The following is a 14973-nucleotide window of genomic DNA, read 5'->3' on the forward strand; positions in this document are numbered from 1 at the left end:
CCCTATGCAGTTCGTCTTACAATCATGTAATGACAATCTGGTAGGTCGTGATTGTCTAGATGTTTGACTAATCGCTCCGTGTCAAAGTTAATTATGCTCATTTCTATACTAGGTATTCACAAAACTTTATCAGTTAAGTTTTATCAAGCAGTATAAATAAGAATGAGCTATTACACAAATTTGGTACGTTAATTGGGAGTTCAACGAAGAATAAAAAGCAGCTACTGCGGCTGGCGCAGAGTTAAATTATCTCGAAAACCGGGAGATACAACGACATGTAACTTAAGCATGTCAGATCAGCGAGTGCTAGACCTTGAAACAACATACGCACAAGCTGTAAGCTATTCTTAACTAAAGACGATCGATAATAGTAAGTTATCGTTGAACGGTGGAACAATGACTGGATCGATAAACATGTGCGCTAACAAAATCACATCATCGTATAACGCAAGTGCAGCATCAGATCTTACAAATAAACAATGCGGGACGCTGAAATAAGTGCAACATTAGCAAGTATAATTACTGCTGTGGTTGCCGCTTATCTTTAAAACAAAACAGGAGGCACAGTTACAGGTGCAATCGATATGGTTATCTATATGTACCTGTTGCTTCGTCCCATCTTGTAAATAAACAGTACTTGGATAGTGTTGCCCAATCGCTAGCAATTGGTGGTAGTACAAAACGAGATAAAAATAGTGCCGGTCACATCCCACATTTCGCTGATACTTTTTATAGCCGTTTGGGTTTTATAGCATCTATGTCAACTCATTATCCGGAATATGATCCAAATTATGCTTTTGCATTTAACATCCCTATATTTGACGGGTCAGAGTGGATCATAAACAGTGAAACATCATATTTTTAGATCAAAATAAAGTGCCCAGCGGCTGTAGCAATATGGGAATTCAATTGTGATGTCGACCAAATTTTAATAACTGGAGATTCGAAGGATCGAATGATGATTGATTCAAAATGGACTACGGTCTATACGGCATCGTATTGTAATGTTAGTATTTCTCGTCAATTTACACTTGATCCTGCAGTAACCAAAAATAAGTACCCGTATGTCCGGGTTTATGTTGTCAACGCGGAAGGTCCATATCCAGGTGTGACGACGTTTCAGATATACACAGTTGACGATTTAATGTGATTGCAATATATAATTTCTGTTGATCCTTCATCGATCAGAGTCGCAAAAGAATTGTATAATTCTATGCTAAACCCGAAAACGAGATCGAAATGGCTGATGCTGATCAGCTGGACCCAGAGAGTGCCGAGGAAGCAAGAGCAACAAATATGATTACTCGAATGGAAACAAAATCAACTTTATATTCACCCGGTTTAAATGAGAACAGTGACAACTTTGTAAGAGTTGCCGGAATGAGAGGCACTCAACTGAAATACGCAAAGACTTTAATATAATTAATAAATACTGTCGTGTAAGTGATTGTGAGGAACAGCGATTAAAGGTTGTTGATAAATGCCTTGATTGAGCTAAATAAAGAAAATCTTATGACGATGGATAAATATAACCGAAATATCATGGTGGTAAAAACGAAATATCATGGTGGTAAAAACGAAATATCATGATGGTGGTAAAAACGAAATATCATCATGGTGGTAAAAACGAAATATCATGGTGGTAAAAACGAAATATCATGGTGGTAAAAACGAAATATCACGGTGATAAAAACGAAATATCATGGTGGTAAAAAACAGAGCAAGAACGACTCTAAAAAGTTCACGATGGACTTGAAAAACTCGCTGAAACAAGAAAACGCAAGTTTTTAAAAAATCGTAAGCTCAAAGACATATTTGCTAAACGTCGAGTATTTCGTGTTAAGCATGGACTATTATGATAAAAAGACCTTGCCGCTGCTGCTGCTATAGGGCTTAACGCCATTTTTCAGCACAAGATAGGCTATTCATGGCGGCCAATATAAATGGTAAGGGAGTACCCGGAAAACCCAGAAAAGAAGCAGAGACCCACGAGAAGCTACTGGCAAGATAAAAATACGTTATTGGGAATAGTAGAAGGTGTTGATTCTAACCTGCTAACAATAGCACATCTAGTTCTAATAGGCTCTCACCGGTGATAAAAATGTATAACGTATATCACATTATTACTGCACTAAACGCAATATCAGAAATTGAGCATATGATTAAGCCATATGATGAGTTGAACGAGACATATTTTATCTGGAGCTTGACGATATTACATCTGTAGAACCTAATATTGATGAAGATTACGACGCGTGTCATAGTTCTAAAAAAAACCTTGCGTTGTAAAACTAGAAAAAAGAAATTGGAAAGTTACTGACAGAACTAAAATACAAAAATATCAAAGAGCAGATTGCTGGATAACTAAATCTACCCGTCAATAACATAAATATAGAAGAAGCAGATATTCGCGATCTTTTGAGCTTCTCAACAGCATATACAATTCTCAGGCAAAATCTAGTACTTATAAATTTTAAACTGAGACAGTTATATTATATTTTAGTTATATCGATGAAACAGAAGATATTTATCGTGATTGAGTCAATGCTATTACTGACATACCCAAAAATATGATCCTTCATTTTAATGAAGAGACCGTAAAGTTGTAACAGATAGCAGATAAAATATTTCATCTGAAAGTGTACGATAAGTACCGATTTTCTTGCTGATCCTGTTAATAGTAAATTTAGTGCTCTGGTTGATAAAACTGCTACTGAAAATACATTCACTACGTTAACTGAAACAATAAAACAGTTTCGTAATAAAAAAAATTAATTATTGATTTAAATCATATCTCATCGGGTCTTTTAGACGACAGCGACGAGCTGATCAAATGTTATAAATATTACCATTTTTAAAAGAAATCTTTACTGCGTCAGACGAGCTCGGAAATATTACAGACAAATAATAGGCGTGCTGAATTACGTTCCAGTGTTACTAACAACAACTGGAATAGCATCAGCTGGCGAAACCGCAAATCCATTACTCCTGATAGTGTCAGGGGCAGGTATTGTATTATCAGCTATAAGTAAAAAGATCGAGCCCAAATAAGATAACGAAAATATGTCTTCTTGTTGTTGTTCTAGGGTTTAACGCCATATTTCAGCACAAGATAGGCTATACATGGCGGCCAGTATAACTGGAAAACCCAGGGAAGAACCACACACGCACGAGAAGCTACTGACAGGCTTTCCCACGTACCCACGCTAGCCGATCCTTGGACTCGAACCCACGCAGACAGAGGTGAGATGGCAGTGATCCGAACGCTGAGCGCTTTTAGACCACTCGGCCACTCGGGGCCCCAAAATACGTCTTGCAAAATAGCAATAACTACCTACAATACAATTCTCAACCAGCTTCGAGCTAATCTCAGAGGGGAAAAGTTTATAAAGTTAGATCTGATACAGGAGCTGCGTGTCAAAGACAATTTGCTTGTTGATATGATACCTAACAGTGTTGTGAAATATGGAAATTTATATTCAGTGAATTTTGTGTGAAATATGAAATATGGAAGAAATGACAGTGGAAGATACCACGTTAAAGATGAAAAGAATTCTTTTCCGATGTAAGGATATGACAATTATGCTTGACAATGAAAAGTATAGCACGTATTTCAAAAACAAAAATAAGATAAAGTTGTCTCTTGTTCGCAAGAAGGATTCTGACTTTTTTAGTAAGCTTAATTTGATTACAGACTCACATTCAGATGTTATTGATAATCTTTGCAATCCAATATCACAAGACAAATACACAAAGATCACCGTCGATGACGAACTCAAAAAGTGTTATGTCGATAAATCAAGTCAGTCTTACATGGAAGTTTAATCAAGATGCTAGAACAAGGCTTTCTCATCAGTGGTAAGATTAATTTGTATTTGTTTTGTCATGACGATGAGAATTATATAATATCAAAAGCTGAGACTTTAAAAATATCTCGACAAGTGGCTGTGTAGACTGTTATGTGAAATATACAATAAAAACTGCAGTAGTGAATATAAAGGGGATGGTTTCCAAGCCAACCCTATTTTGTTTGACGACGACGAGACTTTCTTGATAGGTTATCGAGTTAGGTAATCGATAATAAAATCGACGCTGTTGCCTCAACAAAGCTGTTTTCGTATTTTGTTTTAGACTAACCTGGGAGGGGGGCTCATGCTGTCATCCAGGTACAACATAGGGGTTTGTCTCAGAAACCCTTCTATATACACACTATATAGACACTTAACAACGTTAACCAAGCGGAAGCACATATCAAAGAAAATAAAAAGACCACAACAAATTTATATGGATGGGATAAACGTATACAACCTGTTTAGTCATAGGCTGTCGTTTTCTGTATTTTCTGATTGGCTTCCAATTAGAACCAACTTACCTTCTTCTTATAGGATGCAGCAGCTGTTTGGGAATGGAATAGTATCAATGACAAGTGACTACATCACTTAATACTGGTTGAGGATTAAGGGGTACCCAGTAGAAAACACGTTTACGCTTTTGTCCGGTACCGTGATCATTAATCGAGTGTATGCCAATCACTTTCCAGGGAAGAACAGAGAAAGCAGAGGCCTAAAGTGTGTACATTCATCAATTAACGAAAAAATCTTGTCAATGTACATAAAGATAGTTCGCACAATATAGTTAATGTATATATTTAATGTGTATGTATTTAATGTGTATATTTGAGGTTTATATTTAATGTGTATGTGTATATCTAATGCGTGTATTTAATGTTTATACTTAATGTGTATGTTTGTATTTAATATGTATATTTAATGTTTATACTTAATGTGTATGTTTGTATTTAATATGTATATTTAATGTATATATTTAATGTGTATATTTGTATTTAATATGTATATTTAATGTATATATTTAATGTATGTGTACATTTAATGTTTATATTCAATGTTTATGTGTATATTTAATGTGTATATTTAATGTTTATATTTAATTTGTATGTGTATATTTAATGTGTATATTTAATATGTATATTTGAGTAAAACGACGTACTGATTTGACAATCTGATTATGCGAAGCAAAAATCACATTGAATGAACACGAGTATACATTTAGCTCTTTTCTGGCTGAGAAAATTAACATTCTAAAACAAAATCATGAGAGGGGGATATATTCTTTTGTAAGTGACATGGGGGGGGGGGGGAGGAGGAGATATTCTGAAATAACGAATGGTAGAACAAGGTAAGAATATGTCCCACTGTGATGATTGCGATCGTGTGATATCAACAAACACTAAAAGCAGTTAATCTCGATTTGTTTCTCTGTATTTTGTTCTAAACTGGGACATGTATTGATCGATCACAATAATACAACTGTAAAACATAAGTAAAAGTCTCACCCCTTCATTCATCATCCTCGATTCTTTTACCAAGCCCAAGATTTAACAACGTTAACATTCAGACTTGCTTCGTCAGAATAGGTCTTGTGCTTGCCTTGTGATGGAGAGGAGGACATTTTTCAATCGCATCCAATACAGTAGGCTCCCGTTTTTGTTTTAAATAGAAACATTAGCCTAGTAGCGTTCCGATTGCTGGCATAGTTTAAATTCCTCAATATCTTGGCCTTAACAATGTAGTTTAATTGCTAGCTTACAATGTTGCCTTGTTGTAAAGGACCCCTGCAAGCAAAAAGTGACTATCTGCTACGCACCCTACGCGGAGATTATTTTTTATTTTTATTTTTTACGATCATATAAAATACATCACGAATAGCAGAATGTTGCAATCTTCTACACATCAGCGATGGTGCCCGTTTTATTAACTGTGTTTGAAAGATAAACTGGCTTATTCAAGCCGTCCAAGACAGTGTTACTTGTGCACACTACAACCAGTCAAGCAGCTTTATACGCAGTTTTGAGAAACGAGGAAATCTCCGCACAGGCAGGCATAGGTGATAAAGGAATGTAATCGATTGTCACCTGTGGCATGCCACTGTGACTAAGTGTGGAGTTATCAAGTTTTATTATTATGGTCTTGTCTACTTAAAAAATGTATATATCAGACGTTGTATTTACGCCAAAGGTAAACAATAAAGCTGTGAAAGAAAGGTGTACTTGTTCTGAACAAACTTTTAAAATACAGTTGATAAAACCAAGCGAGATTTTAAGACAAATGATATAAATATATTAAGATTCTGAGATACTATATGTGGTCTTGACAAAGTTTAGTTTCTTTATATCATAGAAGGGACTGTAAAAGATATATACCGTGTTTGTCATGTTTGTATGCCATTAGAAGTAGTGTACCAAGCCACGATGTTGTCCCCCTGAAAACAATTTCGTTTCTGCACAGTACGTATGGTTGTCTAGAATCTACAGATGGGGGCCGTCCATTTAGTACGTACGCATGGGGAGGGGAAGGGTAACTCAAATGCATACGCTTGCGTATGGGGTTGTGTGTGTCTACTGATAATGTACGTACTCATAGGCAATGGGGGGGGGGGGGTCACTGAAACCTCGATAATAGTTTGTCCAATACGTAACCTGATCGACTGGGTTCAGTCGGCGTTTGAATTTTAGCGGACACTAGAAAAACGTTATAAAGTTACGCAGCTCATTTCTTTGATGCAGCCAGACATTCAACGTCGGTGGACTATCTGCTTTATTAAACACATTAATATTATTAATCCTTTATAGTTTCTGCGTGGATTAAATATAGGTCGTTCTATAGAATATGGGGTGGGGGTGCGTCAGTCGTACGTACGCAGGTGGTGGCGTAAAAAGCACGCATGTGTACGGGGTGGGGGTCAAGCTTTGCCAGATTTTTGCATACGTCCTAATGGATGGCCCCTTACCATACTTGTGCGTGTCTAGCATATGAGATTAAGATGAATTTTATTTGATCGTCACTGCGACTGAACGAATTGCATCTAGATAATTTAGCTCTCCCTATCTAAAATTACCAAAACTTATTGATGACTTGCACTTGAGCAAAGATGAACCCTGTTGATTTCATGGTCAAAGGTCAAGGTCATCGTGACTGCTAGAATAAAAATGGCTGCTGCGTAGTGAGATTAGTTTAACATCTGATATCTGGACCAAACTGTGGATGGGTTGCACGATCACTATGATATAAGGATCATAATGTCAAGGTCACTGCTGAGGAGTAAAATGGTCTCTGCAATAAATACTGGTTATCTACACAGCAATCTGATCAAAATCAAAATCGACGACATAATTGATATCTTGCGGAATCAGTCACAACTTTCATATCTACAAGTGTAGATCTGACAGAATGAGGTTACAGTGGTCACATTTACAAAAGTTAAAAATTTCCTTTGGAACACGTTTCTACTGAAAATACTTCCTAGCATGAAATGCGAAATTCTATTTTAAAAATTACTAAAAGTGGTCCAGGAATCTTAAAGGTAACCAGAACATAAACCTTTATTGGTACCTGTCTGATATACCTTATATTTAATCCGACTGCCTACATGGAGCACTGTTACAAAAAGGGACTGGCATATAATGTGGATTTCAATCCGATTGACTACATTAAGGAGTGTTAAACTATGACGGGCATATAGTCTAGAATTTAATCATATTGCCTACATGGAGTACTGTTACAAAGGGACGGGCATATATGGATTTCAATCCGATCGCCTACATAAAGGAGTGTTAATTAGTGATGGACATACAGTGTGGAATATAATCCGATTGCCTACATGGAGTACTGTTACAAAGGGACAGGAAAATAATGTGGATTTCAATCCGATTGCCTACATAAAGGAGTGCTAATCAGTGATGGACATATAGTCTGGAATTTAAACTGATTGCCTACATGGAATACTGTTACAAAGGGACGGGCATATATGGATTTCAATCCGATCGCCTACATAAAGGAGTGTTAATCAGTGATGGACATACAGATGGACATACAGTAATCCGATTGCCTACATGGAGTACTGCTTCAAAGGGACTGGCATATAATGTGGATTTCAATCCGATTGACTACATAAAGGAGTGCTAATCAGTGATGGACATATAGTCTGGAATTTAATCTGATTGCCTACATGGAGTACTGTTACAAAGGGATAGGCATATGATGTGAATTTCAATCCGATTGACTACATAAAGGAGTGTTAAACTGTGACGGGCATATATTCTAGAATTTGATCCGATTGCCTACATGGAGTACTGTTACAAAGGGACAGGAAAATAATGTGGATTTCAATCCGATTGCTACATAAAGGAGTGCTAATCAGTAATGGACATATAGTCTGGAATTTAATCTGATTGCCTACGTGGAGCACTGTTACAATGGGACAGGCATATGATGTGAATTTCAAATCCTATTGTCTACATAAAGGATTATTCAACAGTGATGGACATACAGTCTGGAATTTAATCAGATTGCCTACATGGAGTACTGTTACAAAGGGACAGGCATATGATGTGCATTTCAATCATATTGTCTAAATACACTGGACAACAAATTTTTACAAAAGTCATGTTACTGAAATAAAATTAGTCAATTCTTATCAATTTTTATGTGCTGAACACGAATATGACAGTCAAATTGCAAAATTGGCTCTAGTTTTTTTTGTAATCTGCAAGAAATTAATGTTTACATAACGAAATGCATTTCAATAGTAAAAGGTCAACTGTAATAGCCTACCTATAAAAAATCAAGTCATTGACTACATCTTAGATTTCTTCGCCTGTCTCTTGTACAGCTGTTCGGGAGCATCTCTGAGGAGTGTCCAGCAGTAGTCAGCCAGCATTGTAGTGGACCATTTTCCCTGGTATCTTTGTTCCATTGTTGCGATATCTTGATGAAAACGTTCGCCGTGTTCATCACTAACAATACCACAGTTGCTAGGAAAGAAATCCAAATGGGAATGAAGGAAGTGAATCTTTAGAGACATATTGCAGCCAAGTTTCTTATACTTCATCAACATGTCTTCTACTAGTTCCTTATAGTTTTCTGCCCTAACATTTCCGAGGAAGTTTGTAGAAACTAGGCGAAAAGCATTCCATGCTTGTTTCGCGTCACCTTCCAGCAAGTTGTTGAACCGGTCATCTTTGAAAAGCTCTCGAATCTGAGGACCCACAAAAACTCCCTCTTTAATCTTTGCTTCGCTGAGTCGAGGGAATTTTTCATGCAGGTATCGGAATGCTGGCAAAGTCCGGTCAATGGCTTTCACGAAGTTCTTCATCAAACCTAGTTTGATGTGAAGGGGTGGTAGCAAGATTTTCTGAGCCTCAACCAGAGCTGGGTGTTGGATATTCTTCTCTCCAATGGCTACATTCTGCCTGTGAGTCCATTCCTTCCTCATGTAGTGTATTTCCCTTGCTCGGCTATCCCACTCGCATAAGAAACACATGTATTTTGTATATCCTTGCTGCAGTCCCATTAAAAGGGCAACTACCTTCAAATCACCACAGAGGTGCCAGCTGTACTTGTTATACTCAATGGAATTTAGTAGCTGCCTTAAGTTATCGTATGTCTCTTTCATGTGGACAGCATACGCTACTGGAATAGATGGAAGAATGTTTCCATTGTGCAAAAGCACAGCCTTGAGACTCAGTTTCGAAGAGTCCACAAATAGTCTCCATTCTTGTGGGTCATGAGTGATTTTTAAAGCATTCATGAGGCCCTCAATATCGGAACAGAATATCAGATTACTTTCCTTTCTGAAGAAAGGCTCCAATTGCTGGTGGCGCTTTCGATATGCAGTAATTGTGACATCTTCTTCTAGAAGATTCCATTGTTGGAGTCTTGATCCTAGCAATTCTGCCTTGTTCTTTGATAAGTCCAAATCACGAATCAGGTCATTTAGTTCTTCCTGTGTTATTCTGTGTGGGGTTGATGATGCACCACAGTGAAAATCTGGATCACTGCATGCTGATGGACCAGGAGAAGAACAGGTCGACTCACCTTTGTCTTCGTCAGATGAATCAAGAGAATATTCTGCTGGAGGTTCTGGAATAGGAAGTCCCTCACCATGTGGAACTGGTCTCAATGCAGACGGAATGTTTGGGTAGACTATTCTCGACTTCTTTCGCTTCGTTATTCCGCCGGAAAGAGGAGGAACCAAGCAGAAGTAACAGTCATTTAGGTGGTTGCTTGGCTCTCTCCACACCATTGGGACTGCAAACGGCATTGATGACCTTTTGCAATTCAACCACTGTGAAAGCTGTGTTGTACATGTAGCACAGCATATATGCGGAGCCCAAGGCTTGTCTTGGTCACTAACCTTGCATCCGAAGTAAAGATGATATGCCTTCTTCACTTGAGAATTGATACTTTTCTTCTGGTTGGCAAATGTCACTTCCCCACAAATATAGCAAAAATTGTCCCCGGTATTAACACACTTTCGAGGCATTACTGTTCTTTATTGTACGTAAATGGATAAAATAATAAGTTTTATGTAACAGTAGCTTGAACTGTCTCGCACAACGTCTAAAATATTTTAAATGCTGAACCTATCTGATTGGGCTTTATATAGTACACTGCTTACGTCAGCTTCAGCAGCCGCCTGGCATTAGTATAATAGGCCTACACATGTATATTACACTGCTGACGTCAACTTACTTCAGCAGCCGCATGGCATTAGTATTGCATTGCATCAGAAAATGATGCAATCAACTGTGGATGATGTGAGCATGATGGTATTATGCAATGTTACATCATTATTCCGGATGTTGCTGCAGTCCTACTGGAGAAATTTACACAGTGAAACATAGAAAATGAGGTATATGAATATCTTCAAAACGAGAGCCAATACAAATTTTTCACGGTTATATTCGTGTTCGGCACACCAAAATACTACAGATTAGGGCCTTTTCAAGTCAGTAATGATTTCACTGTTGACCAGTGATATTAATAATAATAATAATAATAATTAATAATAATAATAATTAATAACAATGAGGACTTTGTATAGCGCCTAATCTTTAGAAGCTCAAAGCGCTTTACAACAATGGACAAAACATATAACATAAAGAAACCATATAATGATACGATTACAAAAAACAAACACCATGAAATTAGAAAACATAAAAACATGTTGAAAATATTTAAGGAAGGAAACATTATTAGGTCTTTAAGTTTGTTCTTGCAGTCGAAAAAGTGAGCTTTAAGAGCACTCTTGAATGGGATCACTGTGTCTTTGTGTCAAAGTTCAATGGGCAATTCATTCCACGTTGCTGGGCCCTGGTATGCAAAAGAACGCTGTCCATATGACTTCGTTTTCATAGTGGGAATAATGAATATACGATTGTCAGAAGAGGAGCATAAGTATCTTGCTGGTGTGTACACATGAGTGAGGTCAGATAGGTATGTTGGACTGGAGTCCGTCATTAAAACGTAGCACAGAGAACAAATTTTGTGTTTGATTCTGGATCGAATGGATAGCCAGTATAGGGTACAGAGCAGCGGGGAGGTGTGCTCTGGTCGTGGTACTCTAAGTATGATCCGAGCAGCTGTGTTTTGAACTTTTTGAAGTTTCTGGAGTAGATATTGAGATGAACCAGACAGAATCGAGTTACAATAGTCCAGTCTTGAAAGTACTAATTATACACAGAAGTGTTTTGTGGCATCAACTGAAAGATATTTGCGAATTGAGCTGATGCGTCTCAGCTCAAGATATGCAGCCTTGCATAAGTTCATGACATGTTGGTGCAATGTGAGAGTACTATTCAGAGTAACATCTAGGTTTCGTACTAACTGGGTGAATTTAATGTTGGTGTTGCTAATATTTATTGTTTGAGGTAAAGGATGTGAATGAGAAAGTCTTTGTGTTGTGATCAGAATGGCTTCAGTTTTATCATCATTCATCTGCATCTTGTTACATGTCATCCATGATTTCACATCAGAAATGCACCTCACTACACCTTGGATGGTAGCATCAACTTCCGTTGGGTGGCTAGATTTGTATATTTGGATTGTCATCAGCATCAAATTGATGAGACACTGGATGATGATCTATAACACTTGAGAGCGGCTGAGTGTACAGAATGAATGAAACAGGTCCAAGACCAGACCCCTTTGGAAAACCACAACATAAAGGAGTGTTAAACAGTGACGGACATATAGTCTGGAATTTAATCCGATTGCCTACATGGAGTACTGCTACAAATGGGATTGGCATATGATGTGGATTTCAATCCGAATGCCTACATAAAGGAGTGTTAAACAGTGATGGGCATATAGTCTGGAATTTAATCCGATTGCCCACATGGAATACTGTTACAAAGGGACTGGAATATAATGTGGATTTCAATCCGATTGCCTACATAAAGGAGTGTTAAACAGTGATGGACATATAGTCTGGAATTTAATCCGATTGCCCACATGGAGTACTGTTACAAAGGGACTGGAATATAATGTGGATTTCAATCCGATTGCCTACATAAAGGAGTGTTAAACAGTGATGGACATATAGTCTGGAATTTAATCCGATTGCCCACATGGAGTACTGTTACAAAGGGACTGGAATATAATGTGGATTTCAATCCGATTGCCTACATAAAGGAGTGTTAAACAGTGATGGACATATAGTCTGGAATTTAATCCGATTGCCTACATGGAGCACTGTTACACAGGGACAGGCATATGATGTGGATTTCAGTCCTATTGTATACATAAAGGAGTGTTAAACAGTGACGGGCATATATTCTGGAATTTAATCCGATTGCCTACATGGAGTACTGCTACAAATGGGATTGGCATATGATGTGGATTTCAATCCGAATGCCTACATAAAGGAGTGTTAAACAGTGATGGGCACATAGTCTGGAATTTAATACAGATTGCCTACATAAAGGAATGTTAAACAGTGACTGCATATAATGTGGATTTCAATTGGATTCTCTACATAAAGGTGTGTTAAACAGTGATGGCATAAAATGTGGATTTCAATCCAATTGTCTACATAAAAGCGTGTTAAACAGTGATGGCATAAAATGTGGATTTCAATCCAATTGTCTACATAAAAGCGTGTTAAACAGTGATGGCATAAAATGTGGATTTCAATTGGATTCTCTACATAAAGGAGTGTTAAACAGTGATGGACATATAGTCTGGAATTTAATCCGATTGCCCACATGGAGTACTGTTACAAAGGGACTGGAATATAATGTGGATTTCAATCCTACTGTATACATAAAGGAGTGTTAAACAGTGACGGGCATATATTCTGGAATTTAATCCGATTTCCTACATGGAGTACTGCTACAAATGGGATTGGCATATGATGTGGATTTCAATCCGAATGCCTACATAAAGGAGTGTTAAACAGTGATGGGCATATAGTCTGGAATTTAATCCGATTGCCCACATGGAGTACTGTTACAAAGGGACTGGAATATAATGTGGATTTCAATCCGATTGCCTACATAAAGGAGTGTTAAACAGTGATGGACATATAGTCTGGAATTTAATCCGATTGCCTACATGGAGCACTGTTACACAGGGACAGGCATATGATGTGGATTTCAATCCTATTGTATACATAAAGGAGTGTTAAACAGTGACGGGCATATATTCTGGAATTTAATCCGATTGCCTACATGGAGTACTGCTACAAATAGGATTGGCATATGATGTGGATCTCAATCCGAATGCCTACATAAAGGAGTGTTAAACAGTGATGGGCACATAGTCTGGAATTTAATACAGATTGCCTACATAAAGGAATGTTAAACAGTGACTGCATATAATGTGGATTTCAATTGGATTCTCTACATAAAGGTGTGTTAAACAGTGATGGCATAAAATGTGGATTTCAATCCAATTGTCTACATAAAAGCGTGTTAAACAGTGACGGCATATAATGTGGATTTCAATCCAATTGTCTACATAAAGGCGTGTTAAACAGTGACGGCATATAATGTGGATTCCAATCGGATTCTCTGCTTAAAGGAGTGTTAAACAGTGATGGCATATAATGTGGATTATAATCTGATTGTCTACATAAAGGCGTGTTAAACAGAGGCAGGCATATAATGCGGATTTTAATCCAATCGTTGACTCGGAAATGCGCCTTTCGTGGTGCTTTTGATGAAAAGTTTACAAATATGCACAAATGTGCATCGTCATCTAACATAGCAAAAAAAATTAAACTTTCATATTTTAACACAGATGTTGGCCCAGTCATCACAGAGTAGAGGACAAAAAGATGAATGAAACAATTTGATCAAGATCTCAACTTAATCCAGTTAATAAGGCTTTTAAATTAATTCAAAAATTAACATTCACATCTGAACTGACACAATTGAAAGGAAAAATAAAATTCGCAAAAAATGCCGTTTGCCGTACAGAACAGTGTCTACCTAACATAATGAAGTATTCCTTATTCCAATTCAAATTTTATTGGCATGTGAATATTAATCATAAATTTGTACCGATTATATATATATATATATATATATATATATATATATATATATATATATATATATATATATATATATATATACCAATCTTCCACCAGAGAAAATAATAATTGGGCTAGTCTAGGCCCAAATTTCTTGTCCACTGCCATTGTTTGGAGAAAATATTTTGTGAATGTCATAGACAGCCTTCTGCAGGCTAAAGCCTGGAACAATTGTAAATGAAAGAGTGAAAAACTGAAAAAGAGATTATTTTTAAGTAGTGAAGAAATGAAAACAGATTATATTTAAGCAATGAAGAACTAAAATGAATATTTTTAAGCAGTGAAGCCCGGAGAATGGATTATTTTTAAGCAGTGAAGAACTGAAATGTATTTTGTAGTGAAAAACTGCAAATGGATTTTAAACAGTGAAGAACTGAAAATGGGTTATTTTTGAACGTCAAAGAATTTTAATTGGATTTTTAAACAGTGAATAACTGAAAATATATTTTCTAAAACGATGCAGAACTGAAAAATATGTTTAATACAGTGAAGATATAAAAATGGATTTTAAACTAAATAAATGAAGAATTATTTGTAAGCAATGAAGAACTGAAGAAGTGTTAACTTTAAACAGTGAAT

The sequence above is a fragment of the Sinohyriopsis cumingii genome, unplaced genomic scaffold (genome assembly GCF_028554795.1).
Source record: "Sinohyriopsis cumingii isolate HCF-2022 unplaced genomic scaffold, ASM2855479v2 utg000555l, whole genome shotgun sequence".
Lineage (NCBI taxonomy): Eukaryota > Metazoa > Mollusca > Bivalvia > Unionida > Unionidae > Sinohyriopsis > Sinohyriopsis cumingii.